Genomic DNA, 6,338 nt, shown 5'->3' on the forward strand with positions numbered 1-6,338 from the left:
CTGTACATACTGTAAACATTTTACAGACACAGTATATTTTACAATTGTTATCTTTTGTTTGTTTTTAGTCCCATCCTTCAGCTCCACTCAACCCCTCCCATCTATCTCTGAATACCTTCCAGTTTTGATTTCTATTTGCCATATATATTTCAACTGTGCTGTGATGTTTCACAAAAGTTCTGAACCTTTCTATTCTCATATATTCTGCATATTGTAAATAAAAAATAAAACATTTTGCTAAGAGTATCATTATATTATTGATCGATTGACTATCACTTTTTAAAATCACCCAGCAGTGCTATTTGCAGAGTTAGCTCCAGGTAGATGTTGCAATTCTTCAGCCATTCCTGAACCCGCGACCAAAAACAAGCTACATATGGACAGTACCAAAACAATCTGCAGAGCTGGAATGGTTGTATCCCCCATATATATAACATTCTATTGGTTGCAATAATTTTGTATAATAATTTTAATTTAAAAAAACTCAATGTTTTGAATCCAGCGTTGTTTTGTGTATCTGTTCATAAACCATGTGCCATGGAATCGGTACATTGAAAATCTCTTCACAATAATTTTGCAATCTGCATGGCACAGCTGTCAATTTGTTGGTCCTTAAATTAAACTGGTATACTTTTTTATTTATCATAATTTTCTTTAGCCAATTTTGGTCTTTAATGCAGGGCCGACAGACAATTACCTTACTTTCTCCCCCTTCCACTTACCTCTTCTATTTTTGCAGTAATGCTGCAATTAGTTGGTTGTAACTTTGAGTAGAGCAGACATTTCCATATATTTTTAGTGCTGCATGTGTGGCATAACGCCACCAGTCCTATTTATGATATCATTTACAAAGATTATACCATTTTTAAACATTTTCCCATAAATATTGTTTTTTAAAATAAATTAGTTTAATTTGTCTGGCTTGCCATTCCAAATCAAATTGAATATTTTTTGCTCATATAATTTAAAAAACAAGTCGCTAGGTGTAGGTAAGGCCATAAGCAAATAGGTAAACTGGTATATGACTAAAGAGTTATCAGGGTGATTTTTCCACAAATTGACAGGTATTTTCCGTTCCACAGTAGCAAGATCTTATCTATTTTTGCCAACTTTCTATTAAAATGTATTGTAATGAGATAATTTCTTTCTTTTGGGATATGAATACTGAGTAGGCCTGTGTCTACTTCACCATCAGACCATTTTATTGGTAAACTACACGGTAATGTAAAAGTTGTATTTTTTTTGTGATCCAATACGTAATATAGTACACTTATCATAATTTGGTTGTAATTCAGAGAGGTTAGAAACAGTATCTAGATCATCTATGAGGCTGTGGAGGGATCCAAATTGTAGATCTAAAAGAAAACATGAATCATCAGCGTACAATGACGTCTTTGTTTTTAAGCCCTGGATTTCTAGGATATTATTGTTGGATCTGATTTTAATAGCTAACATTTCGATGGCCATAATAAATAGATATGTCAATAGAAGACAACCTTGTTTTACTCCTCTTGACAGTTTAAAACTTTCTGAGAAGTAGGCATTATTTACTATTTTACACCTAGGGTTACTATACATAACTTTAACCCATTGTATAAGAGATTCTCCTAAATTGAAATATTCCAGGCATTTATATATAGATTCCAGTCGTACTTTATCAAAAGCCTTTTTAGAGTCAGTTCTGAATACCAGGCTTGGTTTCCCAGATTTTTCATAGTGTTCTATTGTTTCCGGTACTTGTCTTATATTATCTCCAATGTTTCGTCCATGTACAGTGCCTTGCAAAAGTATTCATCCCCCTTGGCATTTTTCCTATTTTGTTGCATTACAACCTGTAATTTAAATGGATTACTATTTTGATTGCATGTAATGGACATAAACAAAATATTCCAAATTGGTGAAGTGAAATGAAAAATATACCTTGTTTCATAAAATTCTAAAAAATAAATTATGGAAAACTGGTGCGTGCATATGTATTCACCCCCTTTGCTATGAAGCCCCTAAATAAGATCTGGTGCAACCAATTACCTTCAGAAGTCACATAATTAGTTAAATAAAGTCCACCTGTGTGCAATCTAAGTGTCACATGATTTGTCACATGATCTCAGTATATATACACCTGTTCTAAAAGGCCCCCCAGAGTCTGCAACACCACTAAGCAAGGGGCACCACCAAGCAAGCGGCACCATGAAGACCAAGGAGCTCTCCAAACAGGTCAGGGACAAAGTTGTGGAGAAGTACAGATCAGGGTTGGGTTACAAAACAATATCTGAAACTTTGAACATCCCACAGAGCACCATTGAATCCATTATTAAGAAACTGAAAGAATATGGCACCACAACAAACCTGCCAAGAGAGGGCCGCCAACCAAAACTCATGGACCAGGCAAGGAGGGCATTAATCAGAGAGGCAACAAAGACACCAAAGATAACCCTGAAGGAGCTGCAAAGCTCCACAGCGAAGATTGGAGTATCTGTCCATAGGACCACTTTAAGCCGTACACTCCACAGAGCTGGGCTTTACGGAAGAGTGGCCAAAAAAAAAGCCATTGCTTAAAGAAAGAAATAAGCAAACACGTTTAGTGTTCGCTGAAAGGCATGTGGGAGACTCCCCAAACATATGGAAGAAGGAACTCTGATTTTTGGCCATCAAGGAAAACACTATGTCTGGCGCAAACCCAACACCTCTCATCACCCCGAGAACACCATCCCCACAGTGAAGCATGGTGGTGGCAGCATCATGCTGTGGGGATGTTTTTCATCAGCAGGGACTGGGAAACTGGTCAGAATTGAAGGAATGATGGATGGCACTAAATACAGGGAAATTCTTGAGGGAAACCTGTTTCAGTCTTCCAGAGATTTGAGACTGGGACGGAGGTTCACCTTCCAGCAGGACAATGACCCTAAGCATACTGCTAAAGCAACACTCGAGTGGTTTAAGGGGAAACATTTAAATGTCTTGGAATGGCCTAGTCAAAGCCCAGACCTCAATCCAATTGAGAATCTGTGGTATGACTTAAAGATTGCTGTACACCAGCGGAACCCATCCAACTTGAAGGAGCTGGAGCAGTTTTGCCTTGAAGAATGGGCAAAAATACCAGTGGCTAGATGTGCCAAGCTTATAGAGACATACCCCAAGAGACTTGCAGCTGTAATTTCTGCAAAAGGTGGAATAGTTATATCAGATAATACCCTTTTAATTCGCGCTATGCACTTTGCTAGAACCTTTGCATCACAACACTGAAGGGTAAGGGGCCTCCAATTTTTTAAATGGACTGGATCTTTACATATACCACTTGGGTCCTGTTTCAGTAATAATGAAATCCGAGCGTGTTGAGTATCTGATGTTATAAACTGGGTGGTTTGAGCCCTGAATGCTGATTGGCTGACAGCCATGGTAATATCAGATACCACGGGTATGACAAAACATTTATTTTTCTGCTCTAATTACGTTGGTAACCAGTTTATAATAGCAATAAGGCACCTCTGGGGTTTGTGGTGTTTGGCCAATATACCACAACTAAGGGCTGTATCCAGGCACTCTGCATTGCGTCGTGCATAAGAACAGCCCTTAGCCGTGGTATATTGGCCATATACCACACCCCCTCGTTCCTTATTGCTTAAATATACCATTTTTATAGAAGTGGTTAAAACATACTAATAACGGTCCTCTGAGTACATCAAAACAGGTTTGGCATACCTCAACTGGTATGCCATCCAGCCCTGGAGTTTTACCGAACGTAAAGGCTTTAATTGCATCAAGAAGATCCTCCTCTGTAATTGGCCTTCACATGAGTCTTTCTGTACAGCTGTTAATGTTACATTATTAATTGGAAAATAATCCTTACAATTAACTTCGGTTAGTGGAGATGGAGGAGACTGAAATGAAAACATATGCTTAAAGTACTTCCCTTCCTCTTTCAAAATATTGTTTGGTGAATCATGAGTAACCACGTCATTTGTAACAAGTTTCAGTAAGTTCTTTTTGGTAGCATTTCTATGTTGAAGATTTTTTTTTAATTGTGAGTTTTTCCCCATATTCCATCCAGTTTGCTTCATTTTTATAATATATTACACTTGATCTTTCTTGAATAAGTTCCTCCATTTCTTTTAGTTTTCCCTCTAATGTATTATGTGCCTCCGTGGTGCTGTTTTATTGCTATCTATCTGTACTGTTAGTCCCTCTATTTCCTTTCTTAATATGGATTATTTTGACTTAAATTGATGTTGTTTTAAAAAATGAGTATTGAATTGCATGGCCTCTAAAGGCATACAATAAGGGGATCTGTTGTACCTATGTTATGTAGGAAAAAGTCCGTTATAAATGATTCTGTCCTGGTTAAAAACAAGTTGTCATCCAGTAGGCTTTAATTAAATTTCCAATATCCTCACCCACGTGGAAATTCTGTAAGAGTGATGTATATGCCAATTATTTGATGATCCAACCGCCAATTGCACGCTCCCTCAAAACTTAAGACATCTATGGCATTGTGTTATGTGACAAAACTGCACATTTTAGAGTGGCCTTTTATTGTCCCCAGCACAAGGTGCAACTGTGTAATGATCATGCCATTTAATCAGCCTCTTGATATGCCACATCTGTTAAGTGGATGGATTATCTTGACCAAGGAGAAATTCTCACTAACAGTGATGTAAACAAATTGGTGCACAAAATCTGAGAGAAATTAGCTTTTTGTGCCTATGAAAATGTCTGGGATCTTTTATTTCTGCTCATAAAACATGGGACCAACACTTTACATGTTGCGTTTATATTTTTGTTCAGTACGTTTAGAATTTTCAAACTAGTTTTCATTAGGAAGGTAAATAAACGTTTTGTCAAAGCAATCACTTTTGTATGTGAAAACACAGAATTCTACTCATTACTCCACGTGCTTAACCTACTTCACTTTTGTTTTGAGCCGACTTCGCCGTCAGCCAGGACAGGGCACCGGGCTCACGAGGCAGCCCGGTTCCAAAACTAATGCAATCAACGCCAACCCGGTTGATCCGGGCCTGGCCAGAGCCATTAATATAATCTCCTCTATGCTAGGTGTAGCTAACAGTGTTCAGCCAATCAGGTGACCCTTAACAAAGAGTCATGCCCTAGTCCGTTTGTACAAAGTGCAATGATTGGCTGGACGCCATACACTACATATGCCGGCTCACCTTCAAAGTTGGTAAAGGATAAAACTGAAGCCATTGCAGTCTGAATAGAACATGTTTAATGTACCAGCTGGCTCAAGGGCCGAATTAGTGTGCTAGCCGATGTAGCCTACAATGTGCGTCCAGATGATGGTGGACATTTTAAAAGACAGGTAAATAGCGACCACTGGCGGCTGACCAGGCTGTGTTGTTTGGTCCTCCCTTTAGGACTTGGAAAAGCTGTTTATTAGGCTACAAATTAAATACATTATGGTGAACTTCACAGGGGGGTGAAAGTGCACAGTGATGATCTTGATGCTCATTTCCAATAAATGTATTTATGTATACAGTTGCGTCCTAATATATTATTTCCCTTGCACTTTTCTTAAATAATTCCCCATTTCTTCTCAAATAAATTGAAAACATATCAGCTAACCACAATATGGCAATCGGAAGTCGACTGTGCAGTTGATGATGTGGCGCACAACCAGGCTGATGCAATGCAACGTCTTCAAACCATCAACCTACTGGATGTTTACTGCTGTAACGATCAGCCATGTATCTGTTATCTTTGTACAATGGATACAGATAAAGGCCATGATTTCTCATCTGCAGCAGAAATAAGGACTGAGAAACAGGTGAGAGGGGTGTGTAAAAAGCAGGAGTGCTGATCTAGGATCGAGTCCTACCTCTTTTTCCAACATGACTTAAAAGGAAAAACTGATCCTAGATCTGCACTCCTACTCTTAGATGGTTTGTGATTACGGGCCTGGAGCAATTTATAAATGTTGAACTGAAGTTAGGACATTCTGATCTGTTTTAAAGGAAACATTATAGTCTATGATGGTGGAAATCGCAACATGACTGGGTTGAGATTCATTCCAAAGTGCATTGCTGAGATGACAAGCAGGTTTTACAGGTGGTAGGCCTGCTGTGCATTTCCAGTCTATGATTGTATTATTTCTGTCTCCAGTTATGACACTCTCCTGTGTGATGCAATGAAATATGTAATCTACAAATTAAACAATAATCAGTGTAATATAAATTATGAAATGGAACCAGTATCATTCTATAAATAGCAGAAATTTAGATTAAGTTCTTATTTCACAAATAGCACCAACATATGAATAGAGTGACCTCTGTCGGCTGATTATTAAATGGAAATTAATAGCTAGACGTTTACGCTACCTGACTACA

Source organism: Coregonus lavaretus, assembly GCF_964263955.1.
Source record: "Coregonus lavaretus genome assembly, chromosome: 1".
In the NCBI taxonomy this organism is placed as follows: Eukaryota; Metazoa; Chordata; class Actinopteri; order Salmoniformes; family Salmonidae; genus Coregonus; species Coregonus lavaretus.